Raw genomic sequence first — 19,859 nt, forward strand, 5'->3', positions numbered from 1 at the left:
AGTTGGGGCACATTTCCATGGTAATTTGCCGGTTCTCCTTTGAAAGATGCGGGGGGGCATCCCTGTAAATGGGAGGGAGGTGTATTTTCCCAGTAATCTTGGGATCATCTTTGACCCTTTTTAATTATCACTACCCATGTAAGGCCAGAAAGAATGCTCATCCTGCCTTTTTTTTAATGTAATTTAAGGCAAATGCCCCCTAATTCTGTTCTCAAGAGAGAGAGGTAGAAAAGGCATCATTCTCGCCACACTCCAGTTGAAAATTTCAGACATTTATCAAGGCAAAACACTGGGGGGTGAGGAGCTGAGAGCTGTATTTGCATTTCCCTGGTCCAGAGGGGTGATGCTGGAAGGTTCCTGTTCTGGATATGCCCCACAGCTTTCAAATTCCTTAGGTTTTTTAGTAAACACTACATGATCTAAAATCTCCAAAACAGCAGCCTCGGGTAATACATTTCTTTTGTTATATTCCATTTTTAAGCACCCCCCATACACTGACATCTGAGTGTTCTCTCTACAGTTTAAGACAATGAACCATGACACAATTACGAACTAATCTCAGTGCGTTCTTTCCTTTCCTGGGTTCCATTCTTCCTTTCAGAGACTTCTCCCAGCCACCCAGAGGCCCAGTGAGCTAAAGGTGCCACCTGTTTCCTTCCCGGGTCTGGGACGAAAGGAATCTAATTGACTTCTCAGTACAGCCTTAGCGAATTCATTTATTGCTCCTTCCAGGTATCTGTGCTTTAGAAGGACCCTTCTGGCACAGGCAGTGCTTGAATGAAAGGAATGAACTGCAGAGGCAGATAGGTACAAGCCACTGTAGGTTTGGGGAGACAGAAGGAGAGAGGGACTTTTGGTGGGGAAACGTTGCAAATCACACTGCTGAAGAGTCCTTCCCACACACAAGTTTGGTTCTGTGGCAGGCCACCACCAGGTTTCCCCGTCATCAGACAATAATCCGCTCCCTGATGTCAAAGGCTTTGCATTCATACATGTAAGCAAGGCTTTTCATCAACTCCAAGAAGCTTAAAACAAAAACAGGGCTGGGGCACCTGGGTGGCTCCGTCGGTTAAGTGTCTGACTCTTGATCTAGGCTCAGGTCATGATCTCGTGGTTTGTGAGTTCGAGCCCCACATCGGGCTGTGTGCTGACAGCGTGGAGCCTGCTTGGGATTCTCTCCCTCTCTCCCTCTCTGCCCCTCCTTCACACACATTCTCTCTCTCTCTCTCTCAAAATAAACAAACTAAAAAAAAAAAAACGTTTAAAAAAAACAAAAACAGGGCTCGTCTTCAATCAGAAACTTTGAATGCCTCATAGCACTGTTGCCCCTCAGCTCTCTGGTTAATTGCTATCTGACCACGTTAGGAGTCAAGACCAGTCCCTGCCTCAGAGCATCTTTCTTTGTTGCCTTGCATTTTATGCATGTTGATTTAGAAGACTGTTGGGGGGGGGTAGGGTGACAGGGAATTGGGGCGCAATCTCGTGGCTACTACAGCGTAGCTTTGGGATAACCTGGATTAAAACAGACTGGCTAAATTGGAAAACTATTTTCTGGTCTGGGGATTTTGATTGGCTACAATGCACTGCTTTATTTTTAAATAACGCTGTCACTTTTAAACAATCACACTCTCCAGTTTTAAAAATGACATGTGAAAATAATTCAGTGCTTAGAGATAAGTTGGATGCTTTCCGCAACTTCTGGAAAGCCTGCTTGTACTACCACTACTGCCACTGATAATAATCAAATACATTTTCCTCCCAAAAGATTCTCTCTGGCCCATTCTGGATGAACTGTGAGCCCAAAGCTATTTCCACACTGGCCCAGAGAAATGGTCCAGGCCATTTACCCCGTGGGTCATTTATAAAGCTCCTAGACAAAGGAAGACTAGTTTTTCAAATAATTTACTACGCCAAAACACACAACAAAGGCACAAAAACCGAAATAAAACCTCCCACATCTCCCTGCGTGAGTGAAGGGATAGTTTCGACGTTTGTGAATCAGAAAGACAAATACATTTCAGGACGATTTAGAAGCTCAGTAGCTCAGCTGCTGGACAACGTAGTTTGGAAACTACCCTGGGCATGAATCATCCTCCCACATCATAGCCAGGGAGGCGGGCCCCAAGAAAGCAACTGGGAGGAGATAACGACATTTGACGCATAGTTTGAGCTGATGGGAGAATATTTAAATCCAAAAGGACAGAAGACACAGAAGTTAAGCAGCCCATGCTTAGAAAATGGATTAAATCCAGTAAGTTGGTAACCTCTGGGACACATTATTTTATATTCAATGGAGCGATGTGGCTCTGAGCTAGTTCCCTACAGATCAAGTCAAACAGGTCTAGTGCCTGCCCTCTGGATGCTCACAAAGGCGGGTCGTCCAGGAAGTAACAGAAATGTGTGTGTACGAAAAGGTGGACAAACATTATGTGGTATCATGTGGCCCCTTGTGAATGTTTCATGGACACTTTGAGTGGACCAGCCAGTCAGTTCTCCAGCTCACCGTAGCGTCATTGAATGCTGTATCTCAAGAAATGCAAATTAATTTTTAACGCCAGATTAATCAGGATGGGTCCGTCTGCAATCAAAAAGATAAAAAATGTTTTTGAAGTTGCCTTCATCCGTATAGTGGGGCAAAGAGTTGAATGTCCGTAAATGAAATAAATAAGATCAATGCTCGATGTAATGCCACGTTCACTGCTATGTCTCCAGTGCCTAGCACTTGGCAAGGCATCAGGAGGGGTGCAGTATTTATGAGCCGAGTGAAAGACGTGCTGCATAAAGAAGAGTTGTAAGACCTGAAACCATAAAACTCCTTCAAGAAAACTTAGGCAGTAAGCTCTTTAATATATATATATATATATCAGTCTCCTCCGGGTAAGGAGAACACAATCAAAAATTTAAAAATGGAACGACATCAGGGCACCTGGGTGGCTCAGCCAGTTAAGCATCCGACTTCAGCTCAGGTCATGATCTCGCAGTTCATGAGTTTGAGCCCCAGGTCCAGCTCTGTGCTGACAGCTCGCAGCCTGGAGCCTGCTTTGGATTCAGTGTCTCCCTCTCTCTCTGCCCCTCCCCTGATCGCGCTCTGTCTCTCGTTCTTTCTCTCAAAAATAAATAAAACATTTAAAAAATAATACGAAATAAGAGTTTAAAAAAAATGGAACAGCATCAGACTAAAAAACTTTTTCACAGTGAAGGAAACCATCATCAAAACAAAAAGGCAACCTACTGAATGGGAGAAGATGTTTGCAAATCGTACATATGCTAAGGGGTTAACATCTAAAATATTTAAAGAACTCACACAACTCAATATCAAAAAAACCAAATAGTCCAATTACAAAATGGACAGAGGACTTAAAGAGATAGCTTTCCAAAGAAGACATCCAGATGGCCAGCAAGCACATGAAAAGATATTAAACATCACTAACCATCAGGGAAAGGCAAATCAAAACCCCAATGAGATATCACCTCACACCTGTCAGAATGGCTACTATCAAAGAACAAGAAATAACAAGTGTTGGCAAAGCTGCGGGGGAGAAAGGATCCCTCGTGCGCTGTTGGTGGGAATGCAGACTGGTACAGCCACTCTGGAAAACAGTATGGAGGTTCCTCATAAAGTTAAAAATAGAACTACCATATGGAGGCGCCTGGGTGGCTCAGCTGGTTGAACATCTGACTCTTGATTTCGGCTCAGGTCATGATTCCAGGGTCATGGGATCAAGCCCCATGTCAGGCTTTGTGCTGAGCATGTGGAGCCTGTGCTGAGTGTGGAGGCTTCTTGAGACTCTGTCTCTCCCTCTGCCCCTCTGCTCCACTTGCACTCATTCCCTCTCTCTCTCTCTCTCTCTCTCTCTCTCTCTCTTAAAATAAAAAATAAAATAAAATAAATAAAGGGGTGCCTGGGTGGCTCTGATGGTTAAGTGTCCAACTTCAACTTAGGTCATGATCTTGTGGTTCACGGATTCGAGCCCCACATCAGGCTCTGCGCTGACAGCTTGGAGCCTGGACCCTGATTCGGATTCTGTGTCTCCCTCTCTCTCTGTCCCTTCCCTGCTCACACTGTGTCTCTCTCTCTAAAAAATAAATAAACATTAAAAAAATATTTTTTTTAATAAATGAAAAAGAAATCCCACATGATCCAGCAATTCTACTTCTAGGTATTTATCCAAAGAAAATGAAAACACTAATTCAAAAAGACATATGCACCCCTGTGCTCATTGCAACATTATTTACGCTACCCAGTATATGGAAGCCACCTAAATGTCCATTGATAAGTGAATGCATAAAGAAGATATGATACACACACACACACACACACACACACACACACACGCACGCACACACACACACACATACACACACCACGGATATTACTCAGCCATTAAAAAATAATGAAATCTTGCCATTTGTGACAACATGGATGGACCCAGAGGGTATTATGCTAAGTGAAATAAGTCAGACAGAGAAAGACAAATACTATAGGGTCTCACTTATATGTGGAGTCTAAAAAACAAAACAAATTAACAGCATAAAACAGAAACAGACTCAGATCCAGAGAACAAACTGATTGATAGTTGCCAGAGTTGGGGGAGGAGTGGGCAGATGGACGAAATAGGCAAAAGGGATTAAGAGGTATAATCTCCTAGTTATCAAATAAATAAAACACGGAGACATATAATGTACAGCATGGGGTATACAGTCAATAGTATTGTAACAGCTTTGTTACAATATCTAGATGATAACTAGACTTACTGTCGTGACCATTTCATAATGTATATAAATATTGTTTCACTATGTTGTACACCTGAAACTAATATACTATTGTATGCCAATTATTCTTCAATTGAAAAGTAGCAATTAAAAATCAAAAATAAATTAAAAAAAAGAGTTGGCGCATATAGTGGGGAAAGCATGGGGTAAGAGTGGGTACTGCCTGGATGGGATATCCCTCCCCCAGTCATTGTCAAGAGCATAGTGTTGCACTTTCCAGAATGAAAAATTCAGAGATGAAGTCTTTTGTGCAACAGCTGGTCAAAGAGGCCAAGAGCTGGCTGTGGTGAAAACAGAAGAAGGAAGAATACAAACAAGAGTGTCATTCATCAGTTCAAATGTTTCGAGTGTACTTTGGGCGGCACAGGAAGATGGAAAGGCACCACTTAAGAGGTCAGACGACACAGAAAAGGGCTCACGTGAATAAATCAGGGAAAGACAAAGAAACCAAAAACTGGCTTCATAACAAGTGAGAGAGGATATGGAGTGAATAACGAGTCAAGCCTACAAGAGTGGAGCCTTGGTAAAAGTCAGCTTTCAGACAAATGAATAAACTAATTCGGGCAAGCAGCAAGTGACGAAGGTCTCATTAAAAAGAGCCATCAACCAGTATGAGGCAAGGGACTACTTAGGAAATGTGACCCAACTGAAGCCAGCATGTATGATATACCAAATCGTATTGGTTTTCCTTTCTGGGCTGTATTCTGATTTATGGGAAAGGAACGTCAAAAGCCAGGACAAGAAAAATGGGACAACCACATTCATTTGGGCTCCATGATAATCCAGCCCTAGGGTAGAATAAACGTACCCTTTGCGTTTCCTACCAAAGAACTGTTTGCTAAGCAAATTATTAGTGTTGATGTCAGATTTCACCAGTTTGAGAGAAGATAATTTCTTAATTATTTCTGCGGTATTAACTTGTGTATCCATTGTAATTATCAACGTGTCTCTTCATTCAATGGACAACGAGTTTTTAATTAACACCTATTATGTGTCAGGAAGCGGGCTAGGCGTCAAAGGAACAGAGGTAGACTTCTACCTGTATTCTCTGCCCTCAAGAAGCTCATAGTCAGGGATCAGAGGTAGAGAGGAGTTAAAAGGAAATATCATCCATTTAAAAATCACTACTAAGTGTCTACCATGTGTCATGAGAAATGCTGTATATTCGAGATATTTGTAACTTTGCATTTCCCTACGTTTAGCCAGCACATGGGTGCAGATGAATTCACCTTAAGTGTAACAACTCAAGTAAAAATATTTTCCTTTTGGCACAGTGGAGACCAACACCAAAAAAATCTTTTCTTTTTTGCTTTTCCCCCCAACCGATTACATTTGCCTCTCCCTTCCTCCAAACCAACATCACAAGGGCCAGTGGAGTAGCTAAAAATTTCCAAGAAGAACCTGCCAGAATCAGCACCTGCTCTTCCAGCCCTCATCCCACCTCGAAGGTCTTCTTTATAATTAGAAACTTTCTAATAGCCACTTGGTATCTATATGAAGCTCAGCTATCTAATACCCAGAACGCTCCAGAAATCGCGGTGGGCCTTTGTAAAAATGTTAGGCCTCAAGTTTTCCCAAGGCCATACCTGATCTTGACTATAAGTGAAATCATATGCACTTTTACTAACTCACGTGTTACTGACTTGTGTCCCCACCTGCTCAACAGAGAGCCTCGGTCCCCTTTACCGTCTCCTCAGGTATTTCTGAACTATTCAAGAACAGTCCTTTTATGTTGTTCTACTCTTTCCGTCCTCATGAATGTGAACTACCAACAAATTAACTCAACAAATGTTTCTTAGGCACATGCTATGTGCCAGACATTTGCCCAGCTGCTGGGAGACCCAGTGGGGACCATGACAGACAAGAGTCCCTTTTCTGGAGGGAGCTGCCATTTCCTCTTTTCTTTTTTTTTTTTTTTTTTTTTTAATATTTATTTATGCTGGGGAGAGCTCAAGCATGGGAGGGGCAGAGAGAGGGGAACAGAGGATCCGAAGCAGGCTCTGTACTGACAGGCTGACGGCAGGGAGCCCAACGTGGGGCTCGAATTCACGAGCCCACAAGATCATGACCTGAGCTGAAGTCGGATGCTCAACCGACTGAGCCACCCGGGAGCTTCCATTTCTAATGAAACACCATCACTGGCAGTCCCTCCCAGCCCCAGATCCACAAGGGGCCTGAATGGTGCTGCCTACCTGCAGGAAGCTTTGGCTGAAGCCACCAGTGAGTCTGCCCAGAAGGGGTGGAAGTGCCCCCTTTCTGTTCTGTGCCACACCTTGCGACCTGGACACTGAAGCAGTATTACTTCTGCCCTGTGTCTCAGTGATGCCCCGTGTAATAAGAGCAACTTCAGCTTCTTCCCGCAGCAACACCCCCCAACACAGAGCCCCCACCACCCTGGCTCACACTTTCCAACTCGGTTCCTGTGCCTGGAGAACAAACACCATCATGTCCTACCAGATTGCTCCCCCACCCCCACAGCCCTTGGTTTCTGACACAGTCCTCCTCATAGCACCTTTTCCTTTCCACAGATCAGCTCCAGCAAACAGGGATAGGGAAGATCTAGGGATCTCCACGCACCCAGACGTGGGTGAAGCTCAGTTTGGGGCCAGCAGGACCCCTGCTACGCATGCCGTATTTCACATGACCCTGTTAAGGGTTAAGATTATTGTTCAATAATCTCATGAGGTCAGGTACAATTCTTCAGTCCATTATCAAGAACTGCAAGTTCCAGAAAGCTTTGAAAACCAGTGTTTTTGTAAGCTGTCTGCCCAAACTTCTACAGTGACAAAACCTGTGAGGCTCTCTCAATGTAAATATCTATATGTTTCTTGGCAGAAATAGTGATGTGATTGATTAATGGGTTCTGTTCCAAATTCCACTGGAGGTGTTGTTATGCACCATGCCGTATTTTTTAGATGAAAAAAATACAGCATTAAGAAACTATCTGTCCCCCAAAGCTTTTGGATAACGGGTTGGGGAACCATTTCTATACCAGCTTAAGATCAGGAAACTGACATTGAAAGACTTGGCCAAGGTCACAGAAATGTCAAGTGGCAAAGCTTGGAGTAGAATCAAGGTCTTTGTGATTCTTAACCTGTTGTGATTTCCAGTACACAAGTCTGGCTGGGTGTTTATGTAGGAGGTAGGGTACGTGGGTGGATGCTGAAATCAAAGAAAGGTTGAGAACAAGTAATCAGAGCACATGTCAAAATTCCGCCTTGCAAAATTGGTGTATCTGTTAGTCAGCCACTCTGGTGAGACCATTTGTCACAATTCTGCTCTCAAAAGAAGTTATTTTCTGAGCGTACGTTTTAGTATTGTTTTTAGAAAACTGACAAAGGGTTAAGGGGAAAATTCAGCAACAGCATCTATTTCTAAAGGATTCCATGGCCTTTATCACTCTGCTCTCTGGCAGGGACATGTGAACTTGCATTAAAAAACTTGAACAGTGTTATTTGCTCAAGATCAACCACCTGTGTGACCAAATAAGCCATGTTCCAGAAATCTGACAGCTTCGTGGGCTGCTCCCAGTACTTTAATAACCATAATCATAATAGTTGCTATTTTTGAGGCTCCACTAGGAATGAGAAATTCTGCTACATAATTTATATCGTTTTATTGAATAATCTTACAGCACCCCTCAAATGAAGTTAGAGATGGTGACGACGATGATGATGGTGACGGTAGTGACAATAATGGTAGTGTATTAAGTCTTTACAGCACGGCAGGCAATGTGTGGGTGCAGTTCTTTATGGAGATGATCTCAATCCTCACAACAAACCTGTGAGACACGTACTATCATTATCCATTATTATCCCATTAAAGGTAAAGAAATGAAGGCACAGGAAGCTTACAGTAACACATTACTATAAGCTAGTTAAGTAGTCACCATTTCATAGTGGAGCAAGGTTTGGAACCCAGTTCTATCAATTTCCAAAGACCAATATGACATCGGCGAACTAGTGTTTGCAGTGGTGTATATGGCAACTCCCTGAAACACTTTTAACATCCAGCTAAATGATATGAGCATGCAACACACGGTCCCATTAGGTTGGGCCACTTACATGGATTCGGGAGTCTGATATGCAATCACTCATTAACTATGAGCGCCACCTGGTAACTACACGCACCCTGTGGAGTATCATTGCAAAGAATATTTTAGTACAGACATCAAAAGGTTGGGCAAATGGCAGGCTGCACGTGAACGAACCACATGCGGCTTGGGAGGCTCAGGGAAAGTATCAGTGCATTAAAGGATACAACAATTCTCTACAGGCAAACAAGAGTGAGTCAGATCTGCCCTCAATTACGTGAGTTGGGAATGAAAAATTTCCCCACTAGGTGCCCGGCATGTAACAACACGGCCAGACTCTTTGGAGAGCATCAGCAGATCAAAGCAGTGACCCAGACAGAAGATCACAAAGTAGGGCAGTGTGAAGAGTGGCAGGATTAAGAATAATGTCTTCAGGTGATCCTGGGATTACACACTGGTGTTTTCCGTGGGCCTCAGTTGCCTCACCCATAAAATGGGGATCATAATAGCATCCAAGCTGTAGGAAGGTAACTATGTCAGATAGCCTCGGGGTCCCTTCCAGCTCTAAGCTCTGTGACTCAGTTGAAAGAGCCATTCGGGAGGCATAGTGATGACAAGGTCACAAAAGCCCTAATATTAGATTAAAACATTATTGTCCTCCTTGTTCCTGCCCACCCCCCAGTTTAATTTGAATTACGAAGATTGCCCTACAGTGAAGGTATTACAAAGATGTTTCTGCAGCAAATGTAGCTCAGCCTCAGAGAGGCAACATGTCTCCATTTGAGGCATGACCTAACCTAGAGGTATGATGGAAGGCACAGAGTACTGTCACGTCTCTGGAAGCACGTGCAGCTCAAGACTAACCTGCTTGTGTCCATATAGATGATGAAATTCAGCAGCGTAAAGACAGGGACTTCGTTATGGCTCTGGAAGCTCTGGGTTGGTTAAACTCCCCTGGAATCTCAACCAATCTGTTCTTCTATTTCAGGGTTACCTTGTGCTCATATAATGCAAAATCATTTTGTAATGGCTTGAATGAGTAGAAAATTTATCAGGATAAAGAGAAAGAGCTAGTAGATAATCTAGTGTACTGCATGGGGGTAACTGGCAGGGAGGTTACCAGAAGGCAGTGTTAGGTCCCATTTTACCCTGCACTGTCATTAATGATACAGAAGGGGGGTGGGGGAGAGGCAGGCACATACAGTCTGCAGAAGAGCCCAATTAAGGATCCTCGAGGAAGCATGGACATTAAAAACAATGGATGTGGGAATGAAAACAAGACGTTGTGCGGGGTCTAGTTGGGAGGAATCAGCCCTATTCATCTGGAAAACAAATTAAAACCCACCATTGTCAGGATGTATGGATCAGGCAGCAGTGGGGGATGGGCAGTAGCAGTGGGAGGAGGGAAGGAACACACACAAGCAGTCTGAAGGAGGCCCCTGTCCTGAGAGATGATATACAGACCTGTGTTGCAAAGCAATGAGACTGTGTTCTTATAGATAAGGTACAAAAAGAGATGAGACACCCATCCAGACTGTTAAGCAGGAAAAAGATGTATTTTGTTTGGGTTTTATTTTATTTTGCTAAGAATATCTGGTCTGTATCCATCCGTCCCATTTATTCTTCCAACGCACATTGACTGGCGTACTTGTTTTGCTTAGTTCTTGTACAAGTGCTTTGGGAACTACTGTGGAGCCAGGTGAGTTGTGGTCCTTGCCCTCAAGGAGCTTAAGATATAAGTGGGGACACAAGACAACTGCGCAAGAGTTATAAATACAAGTAAAGACATACCACAGGTTACAGGGAATCTACACAGTGTCCCCTTTGCTATGAGCAAGAAGACAGTGATGGTGAGTAGAATAAAAATTAACAAGGAATCCTATCCTCCATGGACAGATGGAGTAATTCTTAGGACGTGGCTTTGAAGATTCTACCTCCTCAATCCCACACGACCTATGGGATGTGCCCATAACAAACTAGCCAAGACTTTTCAGTGTGGCTACGAGTCACCAGAATTAGTTGAGTTAATATGGTCAAGGGTGTTCCGCCAGGCAAAGAGGGCTCATAAGGCAAATCCCTACTTTCCAACCCTGGAGAGAAAGCTTTCGCTTTCCCATCCCTCTCTCGGTGGATCTACTGATTTTTTTGGGAGCTGACATTCAATCTCATTTCTCACATTCCCAAGTGCTCACTCCTAGGTGGTGCTGAATATAAAAAAGCCAATATCACACTGCCTCCAGATTGGGAAACAGGCAGAGGCGCACATTGGGGCAGACAATTACTGTTTGTATTGATTGAGAATACAGACTGAAAATCCAGCCATGAAGGACTCAAAAGCAATTAAAAATCAGAAAAAAAAAAACCCAACTACCCCACTCCCATCACATGGACCCAACACAATGCACACCTATAAATGAAAAACAAACACACTTCTAAATAACCCCTGAATAAAAGAGGAATTTAAATTGATATCACAAATGCTTAAAACTGAAGGATGATGTGAGCAACCAAAGTCTGTCGGAAGCAGTCAAGGCAACAACATATGGCCTTAAATTCACTTCTTAGAAAATAAAACCAAATAAAAAATAAATTAATTAAGCTATCAACTTCAGAACAAATTGAAGGTAAAATCAGAAAATGGCAAAATAGACGACAAACAAAACTTTTTAAAGGTCAAAGCTTCATTCCGTAAGGACTCTGAAGAAAATAGAAGGTATAAATAAATACCACCAGGAAGCCAAGGAGGGGCACGAACACAGGTACCACGGTGATATTAAAAACAAGACAATGGTACATGAAATTTTAAACTAACATGTTTCAATGGGAAAATTTCTAGGAGGAGACAAATTACTAAAATTTGCCCAATAAGAAGTAGAAAATCATAGGCAAAGAACACAGAATGGATTGAAAGGATAAGCAGTTTTATCATTCCAAGTCTTTAAATCACAGACAACTCCCATTTTATAGAAATGGTTCCATAGTATAGAAAAATGTGAGCTACTCCCACAAATCAGACAAAGCTAGAAAGGAAAAAATATATATACACTAATGTCACTTGTGCATATCAATACAAAGAAAATGGAATTTAGCAGCTTATTAGAATGATAGATTATGCTTCCAAGTAGGGTTTCTCCCAGAAATGTAAGGATAGTTCACCATTAGCAAATTATTTTTTAAGTTTATTTATTTATTTTGAGAGAGAGAGGGAGAGAGCATGTGCATGCATGTGCAAGCGGGGGAGGGGTAAAGAGAGAGGGAGAGAGGGAAAGAGAGAGAGAGAGAGAGAGAGAGAGAGAGAGAGAGAGAGAGAATCCCAAGTAGGCTCCAGCTGTCAGTGCAGACCCTGAGGTGGGGCTTAATCTGATGAACTGTGAGATCATGACCTGAGCCAAAATCAAGAATTGGATGCTTAACTGACTGAGCCACCCGGGTGCCTCAACATTAGCAAATTATCAATGTAATTAATTCACTACTGTGATAGATTAAAGAGACAAACTAATGGAAGCTTGCCATTTGCAACTACGTGGATGGAACTGGAGGGTATTATGCTAAGTGAAATTAGTCAGAGAAAGACAAATATCATATGACTTCACTCATATGAGGCCTTTAAGAGACAAAACAGATGAACAGAAGGGAAGGGAAACAAAAATAATATAAAAACAGGGAGGGGGACAAAACAGAAGAGACTCATAAATACGGAGAACAAACTGGGGGTTACTGGAGGGGTTGTGGAGGGGGGATGGGCAAAATGGGTAAGGGGCACTAAGGAATCTACTCCAGAAATCATTGTTGCCCTATATGCTAACTAATTTGGATGTAAATTTAAAAAAACAAAAAATAAAAGTATAAATAAATAAACAAACAAATAAATAAATAAATTTGCATTTTGGAAAGCAGCCAAAATAAAAAAAAAAGAAGAGAGACAAACTATACAATCATCTCAACATACACAGAAAAAGTAATCTGACAAAATGTAAGACCCATTCATGATTAAAAACCCATAGCAAACAAGGAATAGAACTGGCTCAACAAACCTTTAAAAAAAACTACCAGTAGGTAATTTTGGGTATGAGCACAGGAAGCTTTGGAGTCAGACTGGACAGGTTTGGATCCTGGTTCCATCACATATAATGTGTATGTTGTTGGGAAAATCGCTTAATCCCTCTGAACTTCACTTTCCTCATCCACAAATATTAAGAAAATAATATCACCTTCCTCATAGTGTTGGTATGAGCATTAAATGACATAAAATATATCAAGGCACTTACCAGAGTGCCAGGCAATGCTAAGTACTCAGTAAACATTACTGGTAGCAATTATGGGTAGTATTTCTTGACAAAACATTAAGATGAGAAATAAAACACTTACTATTCAACACTCTGATGTCCTAGCCTATACAATAAAGTAAGAAAAATAAATTAGGGAATAAGTATTAGAAAGCAAAAGATGAAAGTGCTGTTATTTGCAAACAACATGGCTATATAGAAATCCAAAACAGTTAACTGATAAACTATCAGGACCAATATGAAAGTCCAGAAAGGTGGCTGGATAAAATATCAGCTTACTAAAATCAATAGCTTTCCTATACATTAGCAATAACTTATTAGGATAGCTGATTAGAAACTGCCTCAGTTACAATAGCAACAGCAACAGAAACTATAAAATACTAGTTTTGAGACCCCGAGAAAGCAATTTAGCCTTTCTGGGCCTCACTCTTCTCCTGTATCAAATAGCTACACAACAGCACCTACTTTATAGGGTTCTTATAAGGACTGAATGAGCCAAACCATGCAGAGTGCTTAGCAGAGTTCTCCCTGACACAGACTATGTACCCATCACACGGTAGCATTATTACTACTATTGTCATTAGTTTGAAATGGTCTACTTCTCTTCCTCACAAGTCCTGGTGAAAGAGGTATGACTCACAGTGTCACCCTCTTTCTGCAAGTACGAAATTGTTCATAGAGAGAAGCGGAATGGTTTAGCCAAAGTGGGAGCATGTCAGCACCCAAATTAGATACACCATCTGGTTTCCCCTTTGGACAACCGAAGCACTCTGATGTTCAGAGCAGTAAACAGACTGGCATGGTTCAGGGTGCGTGGGAGGGGTCTGTGGCCTGGAGCAATCCTGGAATTGTGCTCTTCGTCTTGCTAACAAAACCCCTGGAAGACCAGGACAAATCTAGTTATTCGGGGATTAAATCAAGCCAGTCCCAAGCTAATCATGAGCAGTGATGAGGGGTTCAGAGCTGCTTTTCATGTCTAAGGAGTCACTGCTTTTGCAATGAATGGCCCGTTTCATGTGCCCACCCTTCCCACGAAGAAATGGCTTTTCATGATTCCATTCGGTACTTCATTCTTACAGATACTATTTCATGGACCCTGAAGATTGCTAGACTCTTCGCTATGCATCTTATATTTATCTCCTTTAATCATCACAATGCCTTCTGAGATAGATAGCGTTTTTATCCTCCTCTGGCATACAGGAAACTGAGGCACAGAGAAATTAATGATTTGTGCCAGCTCATGTAGCAAGTGAGTAAAGGGGCTATTATTAGAATCCAGGTCTGTGGACACCTAGCTCCTTCCACTCGACCATGACTTGACTGAAGAACACTTTGTTCTATTGTGCTTTTCAGGTAGTTCCCAAAAGTACAAGGGAGAGAGGTTCTTTGGAGGAAAGCACCTGTTAGGCATGTGGCTTCGGCCACCAGCTCTTCCAAGCTAGGGTAAGAAGCATGAATTGTTTGTTGTTGTTGTTGTTGTTGTTTTTCCAGGTAGCAGAAGCTAAAGCTGTCATATGGCACTGCAAATAGTATGGCATGGAAAGAGCAAAGTCAGTAAGCCCTCAACGATGGCTGCCATTAACTGGATGACATCTTCAAGGTAGTAGCCTTTCTCTCCTGAGGCAGTAGCAAACACACAAAAACAAAACAAAACCGAGATAATTTCCAGACCCAAGGGCTCTACTACACTTTGATGGAGGTGTAGCAAACCACAGTTCCCCATTCTCTTCTGTTCCCAAATTGTCTTGACTAACTAAGTCAGGCAGGCCACAAGGTCTGCAGCAGAAATCTGATCTGCTGGGCCTGGACCCTTCCAGGCCAGCCTCTTTCTTCTCTCTTCTCCCAAGCAAGAGCCTGTTTCCTGGTGAGCCTGAACTTGCATGGTATGTACAGGGTCTTCCCCTCTGGCAATTTTTTTCACTTCTAGGGGATTCCACAGATGTCTAGCTTCATTTTGCAAGGTCCATCTGTCCAGAGCTCAATTCAACCGAAGCCAATGCTCTGCAGTCCAGAGAAGTCCATGCTGCATATGCAGTTCTTTTCTAACGAAGATGGGACCCGGTCTCAAGCTACACTCGATACACCATACATCTATGATTTAACAAATATTTTAGTAAATAAGGAACTTCTTACCTTGGTGAAACTTATCTACTAAAGACTTACAGCAAGCATGATTTAATGGTGAACATTTAGAAGCATTTTCATTAAAATGAAAAAGAAGAAAAGAATGATCATTAACAACCACTATTCCATATGGTACTAAATATCCTAATCACTATAATAAGAGCTAAAAAGGGGCACCCAGGGGCGCCTGGGTGGCTCAGTCAGTTGGGCGTCCGACTTCGGCTCAGGTCATGATCTTGAAGTCTGTGGGTTCAAGCCCCATATGGGGCTCTGTGCTGATAGCTCAGAGCCAGGAGCCTGCTTCAGATTCTGTCTGTCTGTCTGTCTCTCTCGGCTCTTCCCCTGCTTGCATCTGTCTCTCTCTCTCAAAATAATAAATAAACATTAAAAATAATAGGGGCGCCTGGGTGGCTCAGTTGGTTGAGCATCCGACTTCGGCTCGGGTCATGATCTCACAGTCTGTGATTTCGAGCCCCGCATCAGACTCCATGCTGACAGCTCAGAGCCTGGAGCCTGTTTCGGATTCTGTGTCTCCCTCTCTCTCTGACCCTCCCCCGTTCATGCTCTGTCTCTCTCTGTCTAAAAAATAAATAAACGTTAAAAAAAAATTAAAAAAAAAATCAAAAATAATAAAAAAAATAACAAAAAGGGGCACCTGGGTGGCTCAGTCAGTTAAGCGTCCAACTCTTGTTTTCAGCTCAGGTCATGACCTTGCAGTTTCGTGAGTTCGAGGCCCACGTCGGGTTCTGTGCTGGCAGCACGGAGCCTGCTTGGGATTCTCTCCCTCCATCCCTCTCTGCCCCTGCCCCACTCATGTTGTCCCTGTCTCTCTCTAAATAAATAAATAAACTTAAAAAAAAGAAGATAGGTTTAAAAATAAAGTGAAATGTAAACTATTTAGAGTGATAGCACTTTTTAAATTGACTGGGTATATGATTCACAGGCAAAAATCAACAGTGTTCTGTATACCAGCAATAACCAATTGGAAAAGGTAATAGAAAAACATCACACTGATTACAGAAAAAAAGACTCTAAAATGCATAGGAATAAATCTGACCAAAAGAATGGTCAAAATGTTAAAGGAGAAAGCTATGAAACTTTACTGAGCAACATAAAAAAGGACCTGCTTATAAATGGAAGATGTGATGTTAAGGTTACAAATTCTCACAAAAGTAATCTTATAAGAACAACACAATGACAGTCTACATCCTAAATGTTATTTCCTAAGATTTGGAAAACTGAGTCTAAAATTTATGAATATAGTGAATATGCAATAGACAAGATCATTTTTAAAAGAAATAGACAAGATACTTGCCTGATAGATATCAGAGCGCATGATACATCTGAGTAATTAAAAATGTATTTGCATAGGACTGGATAAATATAAATAGATATAATGAAAAGTTTAAAAATTTGATTCACATATATATGGGATAGATTATGATAAAAGTGGCATCTCAAATCAATGAAAAGCCTGACAATTGAAAACTGCATCTGGGAAATTGGCTATCAATTTAAATACATAGTATGCTTATCTAAAATACATCATTGGCAAGAAATAAATTTCTGGTGAATTAAAAACCTTATATATGTGTGTGTGTGTGTGTGTGTGTGTGTGTGTGTGTGTGTGTATAATCATTTAGAATATATAATAAACACCTACAAATCAACAAGACAAAGATCATCAACACAATAGCAAAATGGGCAAAGAATAAAAAACAACACTACAGAATAGTAAACCTAAGTGGCCAATATATCTGAAAATATATCCAGTCTTCCTAGTAATTAATGAGATCCTGTGTTCATCTATCAGACTGTCAAAATGTAAATTTTTTAAATCACTGAATGTTGGCAGGAAAAATGTTTAACCTTGCCATTAGATGTAACTTCCAGGTGTGAGGAAATGCAAGGGAAAGAACATGTTAAATGACACCACGATAAACCGATCAGACATATACAGAATATAGAGACAACAAACTTGGTGTCTTTATTTTTTAATTTTTAAAAAATGTTTATTTATTTTGAGAAAGAAAGAGAGACCATGAGTAAGGGAGAGGGAAAGAGAGAGAGGATTCCAAGCAGGTTCCGCACTCTCAGCACAGAGCCCAACACGGGACTCTACCTCAAGAACCAAGAGGTCATGACCTGAGCTGAAATCAAGAATTGGACCCTTAACTGACTGCACCACGCAGGCACCCCAAACTTGGTGTATTGAAAGGGCAATGTCACGGGGAAAAAAGAAAGGAACACAGTTATAGAATAAAAAGTTTAAAGAGTCATAACAGATGCAAAGGGTTGCACATATGACCAAACTGACTAAAAAAGAAATTTAAAAATCTGAATAGACCTATATATAGAGATTGAGTTAATAATCAAAAGAGCCCAGGACAAGAAGGCTTCACTGGTGAATTCTACAAAATGTTAAAAGAAGAACTAACACTGATACTTTACAAACTCTCCCAAATCTAAAAGAGGAGGGAACACTTCCTAATTCCTTCTATGAGGCTAGTGTCACCCTCATACCAAAACCAGACAAAGATGTCACAAGAAAACAGACCAATACCCTTCACAAATACAGATGTAAACATCTCAGCAATATAGTAACAAAGCAAAGTTAGAAGAACATAAAAAATATTATGCACAATTACCAGGTGGGATTTATCCCCAAAATACAAGATTGATTCAACATAAGAAAATCAATCAATGTAACACACAGTATCAATAAAGAAGACCTCACATGATCGTCTCAATAGATATAGAAAAAAACACTTGACAAAACTCAACATTCCTTCATGATAAAAACACCCAAAAAACTAGAGATAAAAGGAAATGTCCCCAACCTAATAAAGGAAATCTATTACAAACCCAGAACTAACATCAAAATAATGAAAGACTGAAAGTTTCTCCCTAAGATCACTAGACATGAATGTCAGCTCTCACTATTCCTTTCCAACATTGTACCAGAGGCTCTAGCCGGGGCAATTAGTCCACAGAAAGAAAGAAATGGTATCTAGGTTGAAAAAGAAGTAAATCTACCCCTATTCACAGATGACATGACCTTATAATTAGAAAATCTTAAGGAATCCGTTTAAAAACTATTAAAACAAATGAGTTCAGCAAAGTTTCAGAGTAGGAAATCAATATTAAAAGTGTATTTCTACACATTAGGAATAGAAAATCTGAAAATGAAATGGACAAATCATTTCCATTGACAATAGTATCAAGAAAGAATAAAATACTTAGGAATAACTTTAACCAAAGAAGTGAAAAAAAGTTGTACACTGAAAACAATAAAACATTGTTGATAGAAAATAAGAAATAAATGGAAAGACCTCCCATGTTTATGAACTAAAAGACTTAGTATTATTAAGATGGTATCACTCCTCAAAATGATCTATAGATTCAGTGCAATCCCTTTCAAACTTCTAGTGGCCTTTTTTTTCAGACATGAATAAGCAGATTCTAAAATGCAGGAGTCCCAGAATAGCCAAAACGATCTTGAAAAAAGAACTAAGTTGGAAGACTCACACTTCCTAGTTTCAAAACTTACTATAAAGCTACAGTGATCAAGACCATGTGCAACTGGCATAAGCAGAGACACAGAGATCAATGGGATCGAATTGAGAGTCCAAGACCATTTAAAGAAAAAAGAACAGTCTCTTCAACAAATGGCTGTAGGACAACTGGATATCCAGGTGCAAAATAAGCAATTTTGATGCCAGCCTTACATAATATACAAAATATAACTGAAAATGGTTCAAAGACCTAAATAAAAGAGCTAAACTATACAGTTCTTAGAAGGAAATATAGGAGTTGGTCTTCATGTGTTTGAACGAGACAACATCTTGTTAGATATGACACCAGAGTATGAGCAACCAAAGGGGGGAAAATGGATAAATCAGACTTTGTACAAATTAAAAAGTTTTGTGTGCCAAACGGCATTACCGAGAAAGTGAAGACATGGGGCACTTGGGTGGCTCAGTCGGATGAGCATCTGACTCTCGATTTCAGGTCAAGTCATGATCCTGGGGTCATGGGATCAAGCCCCACGTTGAGCTCCATGCTAAGCATGGAGCCTGCTTAAGATTCTCCCTCTCTCTCTCTCATCCCCCCCTCTATTCCTCTCCCCCACTCATGCTTGCTTTCTCTCTCTAAAAACAAATGCATAAAAATAAAGAACGTGAAAAGACAAGGCACAAAATAGGAGAAAATATTTATAAATCATATATCTGATGAGGAACTTGTATCTAGAATATATAGGAAGCTTCTACAACACAATAATAAAAATTAATAAAGGATTAAGGTGGTAAAAGATATAAACAAATTTCCCCAAAGATGACATACAAATGTTAAACACACACACACACACACACACACACACACACACACACACACTCACACAGAGAAAGATTCTCAACATCATTATGGAAATTCAAATCAAAACCACAATTTGATACCACTTCATGCCTGACAGGATGGCTATCATTTTTTTTTAAAAAAGGTAAATGACAAATGTTGTCAAGTATTCAGGGATATTGGAACCCTTATGCATTCATTGCTGATGGGATTGCAAAATGGTTCAGCCATTGTTGAAAACAGTTTCACTGTTCCTCAAGATGGTAAACAAGGAGTTACCATATGAC

The 19,859-nt window shown here is 41.0% G+C and overlaps 1 protein-coding gene across 2 annotated transcripts in view; it reads right to left on the bottom strand.

Annotated features, from left to right (window-relative positions):
• PAK3 (p21 (RAC1) activated kinase 3) overlaps nt 1-19,859 on the bottom strand; it is a 249,095-nt gene that overhangs the window by 128,482 nt on the left and 100,754 nt on the right. The window lies entirely within an intron of this gene.

This window comes from Panthera onca, chromosome X, assembly GCF_046562875.1.
Source record: "Panthera onca isolate mPanOnc1 chromosome X, mPanOnc1 haplotype 2, whole genome shotgun sequence".
NCBI lineage: Eukaryota > Metazoa > Chordata > Mammalia > Carnivora > Felidae > Panthera > Panthera onca.